At 42.7% G+C, this 23,801-nt stretch overlaps 1 protein-coding gene and 1 pseudogene across 1 annotated transcript in view; both read right to left on the bottom strand.

Moving 5' to 3' along the window:
• ZBTB8A (zinc finger and BTB domain containing 8A) overlaps positions 1 to 15,931 on the bottom strand; it is a 58,838-nt gene extending 42,907 nt beyond the window's left edge. Inside the window, exons 1-2 of the mRNA XM_070774458.1 lie at positions 15,561 to 15,931; positions 83 to 183 (exon numbers count right to left, since the gene is read on the bottom strand). The gene's annotated coding sequence lies outside the window, so the exon portion shown is untranslated. The remainder of the gene's footprint in view (positions 1 to 82; positions 184 to 15,560) is intronic.
• Positions 947 to 14,478, bottom strand: LOC139177785 (large ribosomal subunit protein uL29 pseudogene; annotated as a pseudogene).
• Positions 15,932 to 23,801: the final 7,870 nt, after the last annotated feature.

The following is a 23,801-nucleotide window of genomic DNA, read 5'->3' on the forward strand; positions in this document are numbered from 1 at the left end:
CTCTGATATATAAAATCTATAATTGAAAAACTCTTTTTATCTATATATTTCAGTTAATATCAACAATTAAAATTTTTCATACCTGGAAATTTATAAATACTGTTCTTGAAACCCTGCTAAGCTGGTTGAATAGAATAAAAATAGAAGAGTCCAAGTGACGCAGTCTGTATATGAAGGATTGTCCTGTAGAAAGAGAAAAGAGCTATTTATAATAAACATTTGTAATAAGAGACAGAAATGACTGCTAAGGTACATAAATATTTATGGAAATAAATTAAATAGGAGCATTTATCAAGTATCATTTCTTGAGCATGTAAAAACAGATCATCTAGCACAGAACAGATGTGGGAATCCTGAACCTCTTCATATTAAAGTCTGCAATAAAGATTTCCAAAATTAAAATATATTATGGCAGACTGAAAGCAAACATACTTTTCAACTTTAAGAATAAAATAAACTTTTTAAGACAACAGCTGTTCAAAGGCTGGCCAACAGATGAAATACCAAGACAGCAACATATGTTCTATTACCCTTTTCCTATAAATGACATCAATATGATTTGCAAGAAAACCAAACAGAATAGCTTTAAAGATTCAACTTACAAAGTTAAACATTTCTTTAAAACTCTATGGTTAACAGGGAAGTGGAGGAAAAAGTCCTACTACATATGTTCACAAAGTCCCATTCAGTTCAGTTCAGTTCAGTTCAGTAGCTCAGTCATGTCCAACTCTTTGCGACCCCATGAATCGCAGCACGCCAGGCCTCCTTGTCCATCACCATCTTCCGGAGTTTACTCAAACTCACGTCCATCGAGTCAGTGATGCCATCCAGCCATCTCATCCTCTGTCTTCCTCTTCTCCTCCTGCCCCCAGTCCCTCCCAGCATCAGAGTCTTTTCCAATGAGTCAACTCTTCGCATGAGGTGGCCAAAGTATTGGACTTTCAGCTTTAGCATCAGTCCTTCCAAAGAACACCCAGGACTGATCTCCTTTAGAATGGACTGGTTGGATCTCCTTGCAGTCCAAGGGACTCTCAAGAGTCTTCTCCAACACCACAGTTCAAAAGCATCAATTCTTTGCCGCTCAGCTTTCTTCACAGTTCAACTCTCACATCCATACATGACCACTGGAAAAACCATAGCCTTGACTAGACAGACCTTTTTTGGCAAAGTAATATCTCTGCTTTTGAATATACTATCTAGGTTGGTCATAATTTTCCTTCCAAGGAGTAAGCATCTTTTAATTTCATGGCTGCAATCACCATCTTCAGTGATTTTGGAGCCCCCAAAAATAAAGTCTGACACTGTTTCCACTGTTTCCCCATCTATTTCCCATGAAGTGAGGGGACCAGATGCCATGATCTTCGTTTTCTGGATGTTGAGCTTTAAGCCAACTTTTTCACTCTCCTCTTTCACTTTCATCAAGAGGCTTTTTAGTTCCTCTTCATTTTCTGCCATAAGGGTGGTGTCATCTGCATATCTGAGGTTATTGATATTTCTCCTGGCAATCTTGATTCCAGCTTGTGCTTCTTCCAGCCCAGCGTTTCTCATGATGTACTCTGCATAGAAGTTAAATAAGCAGGGTGACAATATACAGTCTTGATGTACGTTTTTTCCTATTTGGAACCAGTCTGTTGTTCCATGTCCAGTTCTAACTGTTGCTTCCTGACCTGCATATAGGTTTCTCAAGAGGCAGGGCAGGTGATCTGGTATTCCCATCTCTTTCAGAATTTTCCACAGTTTATTGTGATCCACACAGTCAAAGGCTTTGGCATATTACAGTCACCCAGATCTTTCATTTGTTTGCCAGACTGAACCAGTGTCTCTCAATTTGCAGGAGCAGCTGCAAATTTAATTCTTGTGTTAAAAATGTTTGAGTGTTGGGCTTCCCTGATGGTCCACTGGTGAAGAGTCCACCTTGCAATGCATGGGACACTTGTTCAATCCCTGCTATGGGAAGATCCTACATGCCATAGAGTAACTGAGCCCATGCATTTCTACCCTAATCCAAACCTTTTTCATTCCCCCCCCCAAAAAAAATCTGTTCAACTATTTTGCTCATTGATGAAATTTTGTTAATGTAGAGACTGTTAAGGCTTTACGTTCATAGGCAGTGGAAAATGAATTAAATGCTTTTTAAATTAATCAATTAAGCTAAGAATTCCCATCAAAATAATTTTGACTAAATTAATGAAATCATTTTTAAAGTAATACAGGTTATTTCTAATTTTAAAAAGGTATTACAGGGCTTCCCTGGTGGCTCAGTGGTAAAGAATCTGCCTGTCAATGCAGGGGATACACATTTGATCCCTGGTCCAGGAAGATCCCACGTGCCACAAAGCAACTAAGTCCGTGTGCCACAACTACTGAGCCTGGGCGCTGCAACTACTGAAGCCCACGCTCCCTAGAACCTGTGCTCCGCAGCAAGAGAAGCCGCTGCAATGAGAAGCCTGCCTGCTGCAGAGAATAGCCCCCGCACAGCGGTAAAGACCCAGCACAGTCAGAAATACATAAATTAATTAAATTTAAAAATAAAATAAAAGCATTATATACTTGTAGAAAAAATTTTAAATATAGCAGTTATAAAGAAGAAAATGAAATGAAATAACTTTTAAATAAGCATCCTGAAAACACCACCAGACAAAAGATAACTGCTCAAATATACTTTAGTTAATAAAATAAACACATCAGTTACCCACTCATGAGGAGGTCTGAATTCTGGCAAATTAAAGCATTCAAAACACTGACCTGGAAGTTAACAACAACACAAAATTTTGAGCAGCAACCAAAAGAGAAAAGAGCCAAGATGACCTGAGTATTCCATAAAGTGTAATGTTATTTCCTCTTATGATTGGCAAAGTTTATATAAAAAAAATTCCCACAGTCTCTATAGCTGGGAAGAATGGGAGACTTTAAAAAATTTTTTTTAAATAAAGGGACAAAAAACAAGCTGAGAGCAAAAGGTGAGGGAGCTGGGAAGCAGCAAACCTATGGAGATGGGTTATCAACACTTTTTATGTGTTTACATTTGAAATACAGCAAAGAATAGAGTTGGCTATGAAAAGGATTTTAAGAAATACCCATCATTAAAACAGCAGGGTCTAATTTAGAGGTAAACTAGGACTCTGTAGTTGGGGGAACAAAATAAATACCCTGTTTTCTTTTTTTTGGTTGTGCTGAGTCCTTGTTGCTGCATGGGCTTTTTTCTAGTTGCAGCAAGCGGATGCTACTCTCCTTGCAGTGGCTTCTCTTGTGGAGAATGAACTCTCCAGTGTGCAGGCTTCAGCAGCTGTGGCTCCCAGGTTCTAGAGCACAGGCTCAACAGTTGTGGCGCACAGGCTCAGTTGCTTTGTGGCACGTTGGATCTTCCTGGACTAGGGATCGAACCTCTGCTCCCTGCATTGGCAGGAGGATTCTTTACCACTGAGCCACCAGGGAAGCCCAATAACTTTTGAGATCAACTCCTCCCAACCCTAAAACCTCATCCACTCCTAGCCCCAGTGAGTGAGAAGGACACTCAGTAAAGGGTATTCACTTTGATAGCTTTAATAGCTATAACTATTTAGCTTTAACTATTTCAACAATGTAACTTAAGAAAACTAACTGGCACTGTCCACTGTACTGGGTCTGTACAGAGGCAAGTAAAGTTAATTCTGGGGCTTTTTTTAAAGAGAACTGATTTTTGAACATAGTCTGTACCAGAAACAGTTTATATATACTGATGAAATGTCATCTTTAGTGACAACCACCAAATTCTACCCTAGCAGAAAATTATCTGAGTGGATTTGAGTATTAACCCCCAGCATCCTTTCTAACTTCCTTGTGGAAAATTAAAATGTCCATTTCCCAGACTCCTCTACAGTTATGTTTCCCCATGTGAAATGGGGTCTATCTGTCAGCTGTTTCGTGAGATTTGGAAGGCAGAAATGGGGCGGGAGCCATCTTTCTGCTCTTCTGACTGTTAATGCTGGCAAGCACATTTATGGAAACATTGGGTTTTTCTGCAGTGTTCCAGCGTCCCGAACCTCACAGCTGTCAAGAGACAAGTTTGGTGGAGATAGCCGTTACTAGTTGGTGGGTGTTGAGGGGCAGTTTCAGAATAGCAATTTCCTGACCCTTGAACTGCAGCAAGCAATGTCATCTGGAACTCAGATGTGGCTGGGGTGGCCTCCTGAGACCCTCCCCTGGAGGGCCTGGTAAGTAGTCTGGTGCTGGGAATAATTTCTGAAGGCCCATGCCTCCCAGCCCTTCGAGTAATTCTGCAAACAGACTAAAATGCTAGAGTGGTTTCTCTTTCCTGCAACTGGGCCCAGATGACATATTAGCACACCAGTTGCCTCAATACATAAGCAGAAGGGTGACTGGTCTGTCTGTGAGCTGCAGTACTGAGCAGTATGCTTGACGATACATGCTCTGGAATCAGACTGCCTCGGTGCAAATTCTGGCTCTGCCATACATTAACCTTCCTGGGATGTTAATGTCCCTGTACCTTAGTTTCTTCATCTATAAAATGGGACTAGCAATAATATTTTCCAGTTATGGGACATAGTAAATGAAAAGATAATCTAAGTAAAGTACTGGTTTTTCCAGTAGTCATGTATGGATGTGAGAGTTGGACTATAAAGCTGAGTGCCAAAAAATCGATGCTTTTGAAGAGTCCCGTGGACTGCAAGGAGATCAAAACAGTCAAGCCTAAAGGAAATCAGTCCTGAATATTCATTGGAAGGGCTGATGCTGAAGCTGAAACTCCAATACTTTGACCACCTGATGCAAAGAACTGACTCACTGGAAAAGACCCTGATGCTGGGAAAGATTGAAGGCAGAAGGGGACGACAGAGGATGAAATGGTTGGATGGCATTGCCAGCTCTATGGACGTGAGTCCGAGTAAGCTCTGGGCATTGGTGATGGACAGGGAAGCCTGGCGTGCTGCAGTACATGGGGTTGAAAAGAGTTGGACACAACTGAGTGATTGAACTAAACTGAACTGAAAGTGCTTATAATAGTGACTGTCTTAGAAACGGAGAAGGCAATGGCACCCCACTCCAGTACTCTTGCCTGGAAAATCCCATGGATGGAGGAGCCTGGTAGGCTACAGTCCGTGGGGTCACTCAGAGTCAGACACGACTGAGCGACTTCACTTTCACTTTTCACTTTCATGCATTGGAGAAGGAAATGGCAACCCACTCCAGCATTCTTGCCTGGAGAATCCCAGGGACAGGGGAACCTGGTGGGCTGCTGTCTATGGGGTCAGAGTGGCGGACACGACTGAAGCAACTTAGCAGCAGCAGTCTTAGAAAAAGCCCCTGAGAGATGTTAGCTATTATCACAGTAATATTACTAGTTATGCAGGCCACTTTAAAACACTGCTTTAATTGAGTAGAAAATGTAAACATTTTAGAATTTTGTTCTATACATTTTATTGTGACCTCAAGAATTTTAACTTACACACAAGTGGTCACAGAAAAGATCTGACTGGTTTCATCATATATGTATACACAGAGAGAGTGACCATTTCAGAACCACAGTGTACCTGAGGATAGCAAACTAGCCAACTAATTAGTTACTCTAACTAGTTTTTGTGGGTCTCACCCTAAGGAAGAGTAATTTTCTAGTAACAATTTTTGCCATTTTCCCATTACAAATACTACCTCATTAACTATGCTCTGACTTTATTTTTGGGGGCTCCAAAATCACTGCAGATGGTGACTGCAGCCATGAAATTAAAAGATGCTTACTCCTTGGAAACAAAGTTATGACCAACCTAGACAGCATATTAAAAAGCAAAGACATTACTTTGCCAACAAAGGTCCGTCTAGTCAAAGCTATGGTTTTTCCAGTGGTCATGTATGGATGTGAGACTTGGACTATAAAGAAAGCTGAGTGCCAAAGAATTGATGCTTTTGAACCGTGGTGTTGGAGAAGACTCTTGAGAGTCCCTTGGACTGCAAGGAGATCCAACCAGTCCATCCTAAAGGAGATCAGTCCTGAGTGTTCATTGGAAGGACTGATGTTGAAGCTGCAACTCCAATACTTTGGCCACCTGCTTTCGAAGAGCTAACTCATTTGAAAAGACCCTGATGCTGAGAAAGATTGAAGGCGGGAAGAGAAGCCGACGACAGAGGATGAGATGGTTGGATGGCATCACTGACTCAATGGACATGAGTTTGAGTAAACTCCTGGAGTTGGTGATGGACAGGGAGGCCTGGCATGTTGCAGTCCATGGGGTCACAAAGAGTCGGACACAACTGAGCTACTGAACTAAACTGATAAACCAGGGTGTGTTATTCAGATTTTTTTTTTCAGCTTCATTAAGATAGAACTGACAAATAAATCTGTAAGATATTAAAGTGTACATTATGGTATCTGATATACATATACATTGTAAAAGGATTCCTCCTACCTAGTTAATTAATGCATGCTGATTTGCTGAGTTGTGTCTGACTCTTTGTGACCCCATGAACTGCAGCCCACCTGGCTCCTCTGTTCATGGGATTTTCCAGGCAAGAATATTGGAGTGGATTGCCATTTCCTCCTCAGGGGATCTTCCCGACCCAGGGATAGAACCTGTGTCTCTTGCATCTCCTGCAGTGGCAGGCAGATTCTTGACCACTGCACCATCTTTACCCTTTCTTTTTTTTGGTGAGAACATTTAAGTTCTGCTCCCTTAGCAAATTTCAATTGTATAATACAGTGTTATCAACTATAGTCTCTATGTTATACATTAGATCCTCAGAACTTATTCATCTTATAGCTGAAAATTTTGTGCCTTTTTAGCAATCTCACCCTATTTTCCCCACCCTCCGGTCCCTGACTACTTTTCTACTCTGTTCTATGAGTTGGAGTTTTCAGATTTCACGTATAAGTGACAACACACAGTATTTGTCTTTCTCCACCTAGCTTAATTCACTTAGCATATTATTTTTTGGGTCCGTCCATGTTGTCACACATGACAGCATTTCTTTTTTGTCATGACCGAATATTATCCCATTATATATAAACCACATTTTATTTATCCATTCGTCCATTAACAGACACGTAGACACTTATTTAAAATTTAGATTGTTTTTAAAATGTTATCAGAGAGGAGACTTCATGAGAATGAGATCAGTACTCATTTGAAAACTGGAAGTTAAAAATTTTAATGTTTAGGCTTAGAATGCTATTCTAATGTACTTATTAAGAAGGTCTTAGATAAAATTATGGCCTGGTTTGGTGTGAAGTGTATTCTGCATTTAAAAAAAAAAAGTGTATTCTGATGATAAAAAAAGATTTTGGAATAAAGCTCCCCCCGCAATATGCTGAAATTATAAGAACGCTGTGTTTCACCTTATCCAACAACCATCGAGACAGAGGGCCCTGAAGCCAGTACAAAGGTGTTTGCTGTACCTTCGACAGTTCAGATGCTGCAGAAAGTCCAGGACTCAAGAGCAATGGAGATTTACTGAAGAGTTAGAAAAACAATGGAAAGAAAGAAACTTCATGCTTTGATGCAATAACTACTTTTACACTGTTCTGAAAATCATACAGCTATATATATTTTGGGGCTTCCCTGATAGTTTGGTTGGTAAAGAATCCACCTGCAATGCAGCAGACCCCAGTTTAATCCTTGGGTTGGGAAGATTCCCTGGAGAAGGAAACGGCTACCCACTCCAGTATTCTGGAGAATCCCATGGACTGTATAGTCCATGGGGCCCGCAAAGAGTCGGACACGACCGAGCGACTTTCACCATCATATATTATTTTGTTCTTTTTTTAAAAAAAATATTATTTTTTGGCTGTGTCAGGTCTTAGCTGCAACACTTGGGATCTTTAGTTTCGGCATGAAAACTCAGCTGTGGCATGTGGGATCTAGTGCCCTGGGCAGGGATGGAACTTGGGTCCCTTGCATTGAATGTGCAGAGTCTTAGCCACTGGACCACCAGGCAAGTCTCTCTTTCCCTTTTTTTAAAGAAAAATATCTTTTATTTTCATGAGAACAGATATTCTGAAATGTGAAACATATTCATTCAATATCTATTTATTGAGCACCTGCTCAATGCCAGGCAATCCCTGGCCCTGGGAATACAACCCTGATGACACATCAAAGATCAGTGCCCTACAAGGCCTCAGTGTCTATCAGCAGAGAGAGAAAGAAAGAGAGAGAAAGTACTCCTAGGAGAAGGAAACTATAAAACCAAGGAAGCAAATGACTTTGCCTGGCCATGTCCACATGCATGCATGCCAAGTCGCCTCAGTCATGTCCAACTATTTGCGACCGTATGGACTGTAGCCTGCCAGGCTCCTTTGTCCATGGGATTCCCCAGGCAAGAATACTGGAGTGGGTTGCGATGCCCTTCTCCAGGAGATCTTCCTGATCCAGGGATTGAACCCACGTCTCTTGTCTCCTGCATTGGCAGGAGGGTTCTTTACCACTAGTGCCACCTAAGAAGCAAGTCCACAAAAGCTTCCAAAAGGCAGTAACAGTCGAGTCTTGAAGGATGAATAAAAGTTCATAATGGCGAAGAGGACAAAGGGCATTCTAGACAGAAGCCCAAAGGGCAGAGGCATAGCAAGTATTAAAAAGCATGACCTCTTCAAAAAAGTTTGCTGTGGCTAGAGACTCAGGGTCTGTGAAGGGACAGTGGGAGATGAACAGAGAACAGTATGTAGGTGCCAGCTCCTGAAACCCCTCCACTTCTGTGGGTCTGGACATTTTTGAAGGATTTTAAGAAGAATGACATGGTTATAGGTCTACCAATGACTAGCTATGTGACTTAGTCAAGTTACTTAACCCTAAGTACCAGTTTCCTTTTTGTAAAATGGAGATACTGACTTAAGAGGCGCTAAGGAAGTCTGTTGAGAGGATTAAGTAAGATAATAGCTAAGATAAGTAAGATTAACAGCAATAAGAAATAAAGACAAACAACAATGAGCATGTGAAGATATGTTTAGCATCAGGAGTCATTAAGGAAATGCAAGTAAAAGTCATAGTGAGATATGACTTCACACCCATTAGGCTGACTACTATAAACACACACACACACACACAGGAAAATAACAAGTGTTGGCCAGGATGTGTAGAAATCAGAACCTTCACGTACTGCCAGTTGGAATGTAAAATGGTACACCCATTTTGGAAAACACCCTGGTAGTTCCTAAATGATTAAACATAGAGTTACCACAAGACTGCAATTCCACTCCCAGGTTTATGTTTATGTTTAAGAGAAATGAAACTATATATGCCCATAGAAATTTGTATACAAATGTTTATAGCAGCATTATTCATAACAGTGAAAGGGTAGAAACAACCCAATGTCCATCAACATTTGGGAAATGGACAAACAAAATGTGGTAGATCCACTCAATGGAAAGTTATTCAGCCATTAAAAAGGAATGAAAAACTGATTTCCTATTTGCTACCACATGGATGAAACTTAAAAACTTCAAGCTAAGCAAAAGAAGCCGGTCACAAGACACCATATATTTTATGATTTCTTTTATATGAAATATCCAGCATGGGCAGGTGAGAGACAGAGAGTAGGTTAGTGTTGTCAGGGGCTATTAATGGATGTGCAGTTTCTTTATGCAGTAAAGTGTTCTATGATTACAGAGTAGTGATGGCTGCATAACTTTGTGATACACTAAAAAACACTGAATTGTACACTTTAAAAGGTGAATTTTATGGTATATGAGTTATATCTTCATAAAAGTAAATAGCTAATATTTGAAGGTTTACTAAGCACAGCAGTAAGCATTTTACACCCATTATCTTATTTCAGTCCTCACAACAGCCTCATGAAATAAGTGCTACTGTGATTCACATGGTATAGATCAAGAAACAGAGGCACAGAGGAATAAAAACAAAATCTTCTCCAAGACTACACATGAAGCAAGGGAACAGACTGGAATTCAGGCTGACTGACCCCAAACCAGCACTCTTTTAAGTCCTGCATTTTTTCTGACCATAATGTATGCAAAATGCCTAGCAAGCAGGTGGGTGTGTGTGTGCTCATTCATGTCCAGCTCTTTGAAACCCCATGGATCAGGCTACTCTGTCCGTGGGATTTCCCAGGCAGGAATACTGGAGTGGGTTGCTATTTCCTTCTCCAGGGGATCTTTCCAACCCAGGGATGGAACCAGTGTCTCTTGTCTCTCCTGAACTGGCAGGAGAGGCATGATTTCTTTACCATTAGCGCCACCTGGGAAGCCCAGCATGCCATCTGTTGTTGTTCAGTAGCCAAGTCGTGTCTGACTCTTTGCGACCCCATGGACTGCAGGACGCCAGGCCTCCCTGTCCCTCACCATCTCCCGGAGTTTGCCCAAGTTCATGACAATTGAATCAATGATGCCATCCAACCACCCCATCCTCTGTCACCCTCTTCTCCTTCTGCCTTCAATCTTTCCCAGCATCAAGGTCTTTTCCAATGAGTCGGCTTTTCACATCAGGTGGCCAAAGTATTGGAGCTTCAGCTTCAGCATCAGCCCTTGCAATGCATATTGTATTCAGGGTTGATTTCCTTTAAGATTGACTAGTTTGATCTCCTTGCTGTCCAGGGGACTCTCGAGAGTCTTCTTCAGCATGACAGTTCAAAAACATCAATTCTTCGGTGCTCTGTCTTCTTTACGGTCCAGCTCTCACATCCATACATGACTACTGGAAGAACCATAGCTTCGACTAGACGGACATTTGTCAGCAAAGTGATATCTTTGCTTTTTAATATCCTAGTGGCTCACCATGCAGTTAGGGCTCAATAATTATTAGGTATTATTGTTATGATGAGCCAGTTTGTATACCCTGAAAAAAAAACCCAAAACAGCCTGGAGAAATAGTGGGAGAGGCAGGGCCAGGGAGATTAATTTAAAGGCTTAATGCAGTTGTCAAAGTAAGAAATGGTGAGGAACTAAATTAAGGCATAGAGACTGAAAAACAGAAGCGATATATAGGAATTTTTCCAAGAAAATAGGAATTGTCCTATAAATTGGGGTAGTTATAACTCGATATACTAATATTTACACCTACAAAGCATTAACGTAACTTGTATTCATAATTGTACTTTTTCTTTTTTTTTTTTTGCCAGTTTGCTTGTTTTATTGATGCCTGGATGCTCAGGCCTTGACCGCATATTCCCGGAGTGGGAACAGCCACTCTTTCCACCACTGCTTCTTGGTCTTCAGGTTCTGTTCATGCTTGGTGCATGGCTCGTGTTTTCTTGGGTCACAGATCAGAGGCTTCTTACCCTTACAGATTTCCCGAGCTTCTCTTTCTGAGTCTGGTTAATGATGGTGAGTACACTGGCAATGGATTTAAAAACAAGAATCTTGGAGAGTTTGGAAGCCTCACTGCCTGTCACTTTAGCCACACGCAGCTAGGATAGCTCCACCTTCAGGTCTTCCAACTTTTTCAGCAGCTCCTCATTCTTCTTGCCAAGAAGGTCTTGAGCCTTTATCTTGGCCATGGCTGTATAGTCTGCCTCTGCAGCCTTCTTGGAGGGAAAGAGCCATAATTGTATTCCTGAGTCATCAGGAAAGGTTTAGGTTATTCTCAAAGTATGTGATTAAGTCATGGAAATGGGTAATATGTTTCAAATTTTCTTTTTAGTAGATTGACCTTATAAGTTGAAACAGCTAGTTATACTAGTTCACGCAGACAGTCAAAATTCAATTGAGGACTTCCATGATGGTCCAGTGGTTGGGAATCCACCTGCCACAACATGGGTTCAGTCTCTGGCTGGGGGAGATTTCACATACAACTAGAGAGTAGCCCCCGCTTGCCACAATTACAGAAAACTCACACACAGCAAGAGAGACCCAGCGCAGCCAAAAATAAATACATAAAAATGAAATTTGAAACATTTTAAATATCTGTAAGAGTTTAATCTATAACAGTCCTAAGAATATTAAAGAATTAATGATTCCCACCAAGTTCAAGATCTTTAAAGGTGGATGAAAAAGACAATATACATATTTTAGGAATCATTAAGTTAAAAAGAATTGATGCTTTTGAACTGTGGTGTTGGAGAAGACTCTTGAGAGTCCCTTGGACTGCAAGGAGATCCAACCAGTCCATCTTAAAGGAGATCAGTCCTGGGTGTTCTTTGGAAGGACTGATGTTGAAGCTGAAACTCCAATACTTTGGCCACCTCATGCGAAGAGTTGACTCATTGGAAAAGACTCTGATGCTGTGAGGGATTGGGGGCAGGAGGAGAAGGGTACGAGAGGATGAGATGGCTGGATGGCATCACCGACTCGATGGACAAGAGTTTGGGTGAACTCCAGGAGTTGGTGATGGACAGGGAGGCCTGGTGTGCTGCGATTAATGGGGTCGCAAAGATTCAGACACGACTGAGTGACTGAACTGAAGTTAAAAAGTCTTTGGAATAGAAGGAATAGACATGCATTTCCACAAGTAAAGGAAAGATTTAGGTAACAAATATAACTCTTATTACAGTTGTGGGCTAGAAGACCATCTTTTTAAAGGTGTGTGTGTGCTCAGTCATGTCTGACTCTTTGTGACCCCACGGACTGTGGCTGCCAGGCTCCTCTGCCCGTGGAACATTGGTAAGAATACTGGAGTGGGATGCCATTTCCTCCTCCAGGGATCAAACCTGCATCTCCTGTGTCTCTGGCATTGGCAGGTGTGTTCTTTACCACTGAAACACCAGGGAAGCCCCCTTTAAAGGTATATAGCTATTAATTAAGATTTTAATGTATCACCAATACAAAGGTCACAAATACAAAGTTCAGTCTCCTTAGGATAAATCCCTGGGCCATGAGAAACTTCAGCAAACTGGCGTGGTAATTGTATGGATACATATCTTTTAACCCTGTAAATTAGAATTAAGAAATTGCAATCAGAATTAAATATAAAAATGTTAAGAAAATAAAAACAATATTTGAGGAAAGTCTCAATGAGAAGATGGCATTTAAAGTAAAGTCCAAAGATGGTAAGAGAGTTATTCAGCTATCTGGAGGAAGGCTGTTCCAGGCAGATGGAACAGCAAATGCAAAGGCTCTGAAGAGAAGCAGGCAAGGAGGTTGGAGAAACAGCAAGAGCTGGGGAGGACTTCCCTGGCAGTCCAGTGGTTAAGACTCAGTGCTCCCAATGTAGGGGGTATGGGTTGGATCCCGAGTCAGGGAGCTAAAAAAATTTTAGAAAATGGAGGGCTGGGGAGAGTAATGAAAGATGGAGTCAGAGAGGAACAACAGATTGTGGGGCAGTAGGACACCATGGGGCTCCCCTTGTGGCTCAGCTGGTAAAGAATCTCCCTGCAATGCGGGAGACCTGGGTTCAGTCCCTGGATTGGGAAGATCCCCTGGAGAAGGGAAAGGCTACCCACTCCAGTATTCTGGCCTGGAGAATTCCAAGGACTGTATAGTCCATGGGGTCGAAAAGAGTCAGACACAACTGAGCGACTTTCACAGGACATCATGGGACCAGTTCCTGTAGGACTTGGTAGACTCTTTAGGGCCTTGGGCTTTTGGTCTGATTAAGACGGGGAGCCACTGAAGATGAGCAGCCATTGACCAATTCTAAGCAAAAAAGTGACAAGAACTTTCCTCAAGGGGATCAAAACACTCGCACCAAATTCTTTAATTATTATAAACAGATAGGTCACTGAAAAGGTTGAGCCTATTAGACATAAATTCCATTTTATCTAGAAAATAAGATTTAAATGATACAGGATGAATCAAGTATTACCCTATCTTACAAAGTTTGGGGGCTCAAATCATCATCAACAGCAGAGCTGGTGATTTCAAGGCTGCAAGATAAGTTCTGGCAGGCTGCTCTCTTTCATGGGGAATTCACAACTTGAAAGAAGCCAAGGTACTCATGATGCCTCGGTCTAATATTTCACAGCCTAACCCAAACATGCCCATTTGGCCGAGGGTGGCAGGTTAGATTCTCACTTCCCATTTACCATTTGTGTGGCCAGGGGGACTCCCAGGAATAAAGGTATCTGATTGCTGGTTATAGTCTGCCTAACAGCCCTTCAGTGAAGGGCTCTTGCTCCAGGGGTCCCACAAACTCAAGCCTTATCTGAGACTCGGGGAAGATTAGAGAGGAAGTTTTGAGCCTGAGGTTTATTCTGCTGAGGATTTTAGACTTGTTTCTGATAAGATCGGTTAAGGTTTTTAAGAGCATGGGAACGATATGACTTGCTTACTTAAAGACTCTGGAGGTGACTTCAAGAGGAAATGAAGAGCAAGAACAGGAGGCAAGGGCGCTGGAAGCCTGCCACTGTTCACCTCTTGGCTTAACGTTTAAATGCTTAATGCGTTTCCCCACCTAGAAAGTGGAAAAACCACCGGCCTGACTGGATGGTTGTTTTATGTGAAAAAAAGTGAAACAATTCATATAGGCGAAAGCACTCCATTTACTAAAGTTCTGCAAATATAAATGCTTATTAAGAACAGAAGTAATACTGACGTGTGTAGTTTAAAAGCCCAATAGGTGAGAATCTACCGCTTGCAAACCCATTATGGACTAAGCCTAACATAAGGTTATATGTCTACTATATTTTAATTTAAAAAGAAAAACGAAAGCCGGGGCCGGGGTGGGGGGGGGCGGGGAGAACCGCCTTTGCAAGATACAGAACCTGGCTACTGGCACAATCAATAATAAATAAGCGCATTTGAAGGCGAAGGTGTCAAACTGCTATTAACTTACAAAAGATGCCGTCTACATAGGCAGAAGGTGCATATGTGTGAGTCCGTCATAAAACAGTAATTACAGCACAATATTAGTTAGGTATAGTAAGTCTGCTTGGGTTCTAAGCCCGGATCTGTCGCGTCACGATATAAAACCAAAAGATGGAAGATGTACGGAGAAACTCGGACTCCTGGCCGCAAGTGACAAGCCCCAGACCTTGGCCGCCCCATCCGGCGGGCCACCCATCACTGGCCGCGCAGCCCGAGCCCCGCCGGCCGCCGACCCTCCGGGAGTCTGCGGCGCCCGACGGCTCCAGACACGCCCGGCACCGGCCCCGCGCCGCCTTCCCGCCACCGCCGCCAGGAGGCTCCGCGCGCCTTCCCGCCTTTCCCCGCGCCACGGCCGGGCTGGGCCGGGCGGCCAGGCGGGCGCGGCGCTCGGCGGGGGCGGTGGGGCGGTCGGGCGGGCGCGGGCGGCGACGGCGCGGCCATTGTCCCGCAGCCCCTCCCGGGCGCGCAGGCGGACAGGGCCGGGTGGCAGGGCGGGCGCGGCGGCCGCGCAGTCCGGGAACCGGTGCGCCCCGCCGCCGCCCGCCTCTCCTCGCCGGCCACCGCCGCCAGGCCAGGTCCTCGGCGCCGGCCGCCCGGCCGCGCCTCCTTTGTGACCGTCTCCAGCCCCTCAGAGCCGGCGCGCCACCGCCGCTGCGCCCGGGGCTGCAAATGGCGCCCGCTCGCCTCTGCGCCTCCCGCCGCTCTCCCAGCCCGGGGACGTCTGGGGGCGCAGCGCCCGGGCCGTATCCCGCCGCCACCGCCCGGGGAGCAAAGCCCGCGGCGCCTTCGCCCGCGCCGCCGCCCGCAGCGAGGCTTGCGGGCCCGTGCGAGGCTGCCCCGACGCCCCGCCCGCCCTCCGCCCGCGCGGCGCGCAGCCACTTACCGCGGGCCGCGGCGCAACGGCGGGTCGCGCGCGCGGGCTGGGGGGAAGATTCCCGGTTCTCGGCGGGGGAAATTCCCCCTTTCGAAGCCGTTCCTTTGCGCCCCAAAACAAGTAGCCCCAACGTGAGAGAAACAAAAGGTATTTGCTGACGTGGGCGTTGGACAGAAACGCCCGAGGGCTGGGGACACAATTAAAGGGGCAACGCACAGATTTCAGGCACCAACCAGCAGCTTCGCCCACTCCCCCTGCCCTTCCCTACACCCCGCTGCACGCTCCAGAGGCACTGGGGTGCCCAGATCCCCGAGCAGTTGACTACGGAATCATTATTTAGTCAGGAGCTTAAATTTTAAATTGTACTTTACGTTGGGAAAGGCGCCTCCGGAGGGCAGAAGGGCTGGATTTCTAGGATCTGGGGAATTTGGTTTAGGAAAGAGGGAGGGACTTAGGCGTGCCCACAATTACTGTATAAGTACATGTGACATTATTGTACTTAAGTTTAGCAGCGTCAAATGGAAGAGATCTGTACAGAATTTTTCCTTTTATTGAGGCACTCATTTTAGTCGGGGATACCTTTTCTAAATCTCTACAGGTCACAAGCATTGCATTTTCTTTGAAGAGGCTAACCCAAGAAGCTGAGATAAGAGAAAATAATTCTTGGTTAAGTTCAAAGAAAATAAAAAACTAGTAAGAATAGCAGATTTTGTGTTTTCAAATACAAAAATTCATTGTAGATCAAGTCAGTCTTCTGACATATTTATGTCCCTAATATTCAGAGTCAGGCATCAGATTATGTACTTGCTAAAATCTTTATAATCACTGAATTTTCATTGTTACTATAGAAACAATTTTATAAATTAGTTTTCTAGTTCCTTATGTTGGAGTAAAGTACTGAAAAGTTCTGTGATATAGTAAAACAAGACTCAGAATTTCAAAATCTTTAGTCTTTGATGGACTTCTCTTTTATGTCATATTCAGTTATAGTGGACAAAGTTTGTTACTTTGGTTTCATCATAATTAATTATGTGCTTTGCGGACCATATTCTCTACTAGAAGGGCTTCCTTAGTGGCACCGTGGTAAAGAATATGCCTACCAATGCAGGGGATGCAGTTTTGATCCCTGGGTGGGGAAGATACCCTGGAGAAAGAAATGACAACCCACTCCAGTATTCTTGCCTAGGCAATCTCATGGACAGGGGAGCCTGGCAAGCTACAGTTCATAGGATACAAAACACAACTATCTCTTAATGTCACCTCGTATTAGTCTCCAGTTATTTTGCTATTTAGTTCCATTTCCTCACATCATTCTGCACAGATCATTAAAACTGTGTTTGAAAACCATTAGGTATCAGGAATGTTGAATGTACTCAGACTATTTTACTAGCATCCCCATTGATAATTCTCCTAGAAAGACCTGGACATTGTTACAGCAAAAGATTTTTTGGGTTGTTTTTTTTTTTAGCTTTAATTGAAACATGCAAAAGAGTTCTACAAACTTGGTCCTCAGCAGAGCACATCAGATTAGTGACAAACTCTTTGTTGCAAGGAAGAAATCAGTTCAGTTCAGTTCAGTCGCTCAGTTGTGTCCAACTCTTTGTGACCCCATGAATCACAGCACGCCAGGCCTCCCTGTCCATCACCAACTCCAGGAGTTTACCCAAACTCATGTCCATTGAGTCAGTGATGCCATCCAGCCATCTCATCCTCTGTCTTCCCCTTCTCCTCCTGCCCCCAATCCCTCACAGCATCAGGGTCTTTTCCAATGAGTCAACTCTTCCCATGAGGTGGCCAAAGTACTGGAGTTTCAGCTTCAGCATCACTCCTTCCAATGAACACCCAGGACTGCTCTCATTTAGGATAGACTGGTTGGATCTCCTTGCAGTCCAAGGGACTCTCAAGAGTCTTCTCCAGCACCACAGTTCAAAAGCATCAATTCTTCAGCACTCAGCTTTCTTTACAGTCCAATTCTCATATCCATACATGACCACTGGAAAAACCATAGCCTTGACTAGATGGACCTTTGTTGGCAAAGTAATGTCTCTGCTTTTTAATATGCTATCTAGGTTGGTCATAACTTTCCTTCCAAGGAGTAAGCGTCTTTTAATTTCATGGCTGCAATCACCATCTGCAGTGATTTTGGAGTCCCAAAAAATAAAGTCTGACACTGTTTCCACTGTTTCCCCATCTATTTACCATGAAGTGATGGGACCAGATGCCATGATCTTTGTTTTCTGAATGTTGAGCTTTAAGCCAACTTTTTCACTCTCCTCTTTCACTTTCATCAAGAGGCTTTTTAGTTCCTCTTCACTTTCTGCCATAAAGGTGGTATCATCTGCATACCTGAGGTTATTGATATTTCTCCCAGCAATCTTGATTCTAGCTTGTGCTTCTTCCAACCCAGAGTTTCTCATGATGTACTCTGCATAGAAGTTAAATAAGCAGGGTGACAATATACAGCCTTGACGTACTCCTTTTCCTATTTGGAACCAGTCTGTTGTTCCATGTCCAGTTCTAACTGTTGCTTCCTGACCTGCATATAGGTTTCTCAAGAGGCAGGTCAGGTGATCTGGTATTCCCATCGCTTTCAGAATTCTCCACAGTTTATTTTGATCCACACAAAGGCCAAGGAAGAAATAGTAAGAGTTTTTTCCCTCAACTTCCCCCTCTAGCTTCTGAAACTCTTTTATATAGTTGGAGAATTCCTTACATAATGAGTAATTGGTGGGAGGTTGAATTGGCCATCTGCAACAAAATCTGGAAATGCCAGTGGTTTGCTTTCCCAGAATCTTTTGTGGTTAAGATAATGGACATGGTCTACACTTTGATAGTCAGATGCACCCTCCAGGGACTTTGAAGAGGGAGTTGTAAGAAGCAGGCAAACTCAAACAATCTTTTCTAGCCGTGGTGACAGTTGCAGCAAGACAGTATCTCCAAGGTGTCCAGTACCAGTGCTATCAGTGGGGCCAGCTGCCATGGAGAAATGTTGGTATCCTCACCAGGCCAGTTCTTATGGTATGACATGGCTGTTGTTTCTGCCTGGTTAACATAGGCTCCAACCCCTGTGCTTTGCTCTTCCTGTGAATCTATGGACTTTTAATGATTCACTTCTGTTTAAATCAGTCAAGGCCAGTCTTGACTGGCCTTGCAACTAAGAACCCTACCTGGTACAAAATATGAAAAAGCATTTGGACATATAGCCATATAGCTTTTTACAACAGATGAAATTGTTGGAGGTAAAATGTCTTCCCTCTTGTATAGATGGGAATTAAAACCATAGATATAATAGAGAGAGAGCCTATGAAGTAAGAAGAGGAGAAACTCAGAACCAAACATCACCAACTTCATCATCTAGTGGCTGGCTAGAGGAAAGTGAAACTGTGATTGAGTCTTAAGAATTGACTAGAGTGAAAGGAAGAGATGTGGGATAGTGTGGTATTGTAAAAACTAGAAGAGAGTAATTCAAGAAGGAAGAACTAAACAGTAGTGTTCAATACATCTCTTCACAGTCCAAGAGAAAATATCTATTAGACTTAACAACTTGGAAATCATTAATTTCAGAGACGACTGTTAAGCTTGATTTAAGGGAGCAAATTCCAGATGATCGGACTATGTGCGGATGGAGAAATTGAGATGGTGAGAATAGGCAGTTCTTGAGAGATTTGGTCACAAAAGTGATATTCCAATTACTATTTCTGTGTTACATGCCAGCCCAAACTTCGAGGCATACATCAAAAGACTTTGATTATGCTCGTGGATTCCATGGGTCAAGAATTTGACTAGTCACAGCAGAGATGGCTTGTCTCTGTTCCACAATGTCTGGAGTCTAACTGGGAAGACTCTTGTGGCTGAGAGTGATTTGAACTGCTTGAAACTGGAATCATCTGGAGGTTTCTTCATTCACAGATCTAGTATCTAGGCTGGTGTAGTCAAAGTTCGGCCTCTATACCCTGGTACTGAGTTGAACCTCAGAGACAAAATGTTGGGTAAAGTATAAAAGAACAGACTTTATTGCTTGGCTAGGCAAAAGGGACCACAGAGGGAAAATGCCCTCAAAACTGTATGTCCCGACCTGGAAGGGATAGTGAGGAGTTCTGTAGTGTATGTTAGTCACTCAGTCGTGTCCAACTCTGTGTGACCCCATACACTGCAGCCCACCAGGCTCCTCTGTCCATGGGATTTTCCAGGCAAGGATACTGGAGTGCTTTGCCAATTCCTTCTCCAGGAGATCTTCCCAAACCAGGGATCGAACCCAGGTCTCCTGCACTGCAGGCAGATTCTTTACTTACTGGGCTAATGCTGCCTTTAAAAAATGCACAACATGAGTCTCAAGTTTCATGTGGGGGAAAAATGAGGACTGCAACCCAGAAGACAGCATTTCAGATAACTCTGAGAAACTGCCTCGAGGAGGGAAGAGGAAGAGCTAAGATATATAGGAGTTTTCTAACAAAGGGCAGGTAGTCAGAAACATCAAAAGATTACTGTTAATTAAAGAAACCAGATATGTCAAGTTAAGGAATTTAGTGCTTTTCTATATATGGGAAGATGCAAGAGTCTGGGCTAACTGAAATTATTCCTTTAATATTCACCACAGCTATCTGCAGTCAGCATCCTATATTTTCACACCCTGAGTTTCCTCAGGGCTCAGCATAGGAAGTGGCTCTAGTCTGCAGGCTACTCTGTGTGTGTTGTGTGTGAGTCATTCAGTTGTGTCCAACCCTTTGTGATCCCATGGACTGTAACTCACCAGGCTCCTCTATTTATGAAATTTTCCGGGCAAGAATACTGGAGTGGGTATCCTAGCCTTTCTCCAAGGAAATCTTCTCAACCCAAGAATCGAACTGGGGTCTCCTGCATTGCAGGCAGATTCATTACCAGCTGAGCTACCAGGGAAGTCCGTTAAATAAGATAGTAATATGTATAGCTCAAAGAAGAAAGGGAGAAAAAGTAGTGAAAGACCAATAATAGTCTATAATCAATATTGTTACTTGTAGAGAATAGAATCCACTCTGGGTAGTTTAAACAGAAGGGACATTATTAGACAACATTAGATGGCTGGTGAATCTCTAGGTGGTCCAGGGAATCATGTTTAGTTGCTGAAAGTTTAGAACATTCATAACCAGGGGAAACTGCCAGCTATATCACCTGGCTATAGTCATAGAACTGTCAGTGCTGCCGCTTCCTGATACTATGACATTAGAAGTAGAAATGGCAGTCACTGCCAGAGCTGCCCCAGAAGAACCAAGTGCCTTCAGACTGCATGCAAGAAGAGCTGATCTACCCATGGGCATATCTTCTGCCTCACATTTCTCATTTCCTCCTTTCCAGACTCATGTGGATGCATCTGTTTGAACTATATAGTTTCAGGGGAGTCAGAAATGTAGTCTTCAGCATTCCAGCCTATGCAGTAGAGGAAGGCACACTAGAAGGGGATTGGAAAGTAGTGAACCAATACACATTTTGTATACTAGTTATTCATACAACCTTTCCATACTTAAACAAACACCAATAGCAATGAAATGTTCCCACTTAATATAACTCACTTGTCATTATAGGAAAAAAGTTTCTCACCTTGTCTGTGAAAGGGAATACTCAGTGTTTCATCAGGAACTTCATCAATCCCTAGGAAATGTTCATATCTTATCTGCACAGTCATAATATGATTTTCTGTAATCAAGAAAGAAAATGGGTATAGCTAATACAATCCTTATTTCTGAAACTGGTCACAAGGCAATAATTAATCACTTCTTTCATCTATTCTCTATTCTGTGTTCCATATGTCATAATATCTTTTGTCTCTTACAATCTTTTTTTTCCTTAAATCTATTAGATTGGATATTAGGGATTACTTCTTCTGGATTCTTTTAGTTCAAAAATACCTGTCATAGATTTTTCTATCTTATTTTAAACCATTCCTTTTAAAAAAAAATAATATACCTTGGTAAACCATATTGTTGGATTTTTAACTGGTCTGAGAGTCTGGGCCTTTTAGTTTTGAATTTAATGCAATCGCATTCATTGTATTTACAGTTAAATTAGGATTTTCTTCTGTCATTTTAAAAATTCATTTCCATCATAGTTTACTATAGGATATTGAATATAGTTTCCTATGCTATACAATACAATTTTATTATTTACTGTCATATTATTTTATGTTTTATTTATTTATAGCTCTGAGCAGGAGCTTTAAGAGGCATCTTATGTTTCCACCAACTTTCTTGTTCCACTCTGCTGCAAGACTTGTTCAGTTACTCAGTCGTGTCTGACTCTGCAACCCCTTTGACTGCAGCACACCAGGCTTCCCTGTCCTTCAGCATCTCCTGGAGCTTGCTCAAACTCTTGTCCATTGAGTCAGTGATGCCATCCAGTCATCTCATCCTCTGTCATCCCCTTTTCCTCCTGCCTTCACTCTTTCCCAACATCAGGGTCTTTTCCAATGAGTTGGCATTTGAATGGTGGCCCAAGTGTTGAAGGTCCAGCTTCAGCATCAGTCCTTCCAATAAATATTCAGGACTGATTTCCTTTAGGATGGACTGGTTGGACCTCCTTGCTGTCCAAGTGATTCTCAAGAGTCTTCTCCAACACCATAGTTCAAAAGCATCAGTTCTTCGGGGCTCAGCTTTCCTTTTGGTCCAACTCTGACATCCATACATGACTATTGGAAAAACCATAGCTCCGACTATACAGACCTTTGTTGGCAAAGTAATGTCTTTGCTTTTTAATACACTGTCTAGGTTTGTCATAGCTTTTCTTTCAAGGAGCAAGCATCTTTTAATTTCACCTTTTAAAGTCTCCATCTGGAGTGATTTGGGAACCCAGGAAAATAAAGTCTGTCACTGCTTCCTTTGTTTCCCCGTGTATTTGCCATGAAGGTATGGGACTGAATGCCATGATCTTTGTTTTTTCAATGTTGAGTTTTAAGCCAGCTTTTTCCCTCTCCTCTTTCACCTTCATCAAGAGGCTCTTCAGTTCCTCTTCACTTTCTGCCATAACTGTGGTGTTATCTGCATATCTCAGGTTGTTAATATTTTTCCTGGTGATCTTGATTCCAGCTTGTGATTCATCCAGCCTGGCATTTTTCATGAAGTACTCTGCATAAAAGTTAAATAAGCAGAGTGATAATATTCAGCCTTAATGTACTCCTTTCCCAATTTGGAATCAGTCCATTGTTCTATGTCTGGTTCTAACTATTGCTTCTTGACCTGCATACAGGTTTCTCAGGAGGCAGGTAAGGTGGTCTGTTATTTCCATCTTTCAGAATTTTCCACAGTTTGTTGTGACCCACAAAGTCAAAGACTTTAGCATAGTCAATGAAGCAAAATTAGATGTTTTTCTGAAATTCCCTTGCTTTTCCTATGATCCATTGGATTTTGATGATTTGATCTCTGGTTCCTCTGCCTTTTCTAAATCCAGCTTGAACATCTGGAAGTTCTTGGTTCACATACTGTTGAAACCTAGCTTGGAGAATTTTGAACATGACCTTGCTAGCATGTGAAATGAGTGCAATCGTGTGGTAGTTTGAACATTCTTGGCATTGCCTTTCTTTGGGATTGGAATGGAAACTGACCTTTTCTAGTCCTATGGCCACTGATGAGTTTTCCAAATTTGCTGGCATATTGAGAGCAGCACTTTCACAGCATCATCTTTTAGGATTTGAAATAGCTCAACTGGAATTCCATCACCTCCACTAGCTTTGTTTGTAGTGATGCTTCCTAAGGCCCACTTGATTTCACACTTGCAGGATGTCTGGCTCTAGGTGAGTGATCACACCATCATGGTTATCTGGGTTGTTAAGAGCTCTTTTGTTTAGTTCTTCAGTGTATTCTTGCCAGTTTGTCTTACTATCTTCTGCTTCTGTTAGGTCCATACCGTTTCTGTCCTTTATTGTGCCCATCTTTGCATGAAATGTTCCCTTAGTATCTCTAATTTGCTTGAAGAGAACTCTAGTCTTTCCCATTCTATTGTTTTCCTCTATTTGGATTGTTCACTTAGGAAGGTTTTCTTACCTCTCCTTGCTGTTCTTTGGAACTCTGATTCAGATGGACACATCTTTCCTTTTCTCCTTTTCCTTTTGCTTGTCTTCTTTTCTTAGCTATTTGTAAAAGCTCCTCAGACAACCATTTTGCCTTTTTGCATTTCTTTTTCTTGGAGATGGTTTTGATCACTGCCTCCTGTACAATGTTACCAACGTCTGTCCATAGTTCTTCTGGCCCTCTGTCTATCAGATCTAATCCCTTGAATCTATTT

This window comes from Bos indicus, chromosome 2 (genome assembly GCF_029378745.1).
Source record: "Bos indicus isolate NIAB-ARS_2022 breed Sahiwal x Tharparkar chromosome 2, NIAB-ARS_B.indTharparkar_mat_pri_1.0, whole genome shotgun sequence".
Classification (NCBI taxonomy): Eukaryota; Metazoa; Chordata; class Mammalia; order Artiodactyla; family Bovidae; genus Bos; species Bos indicus.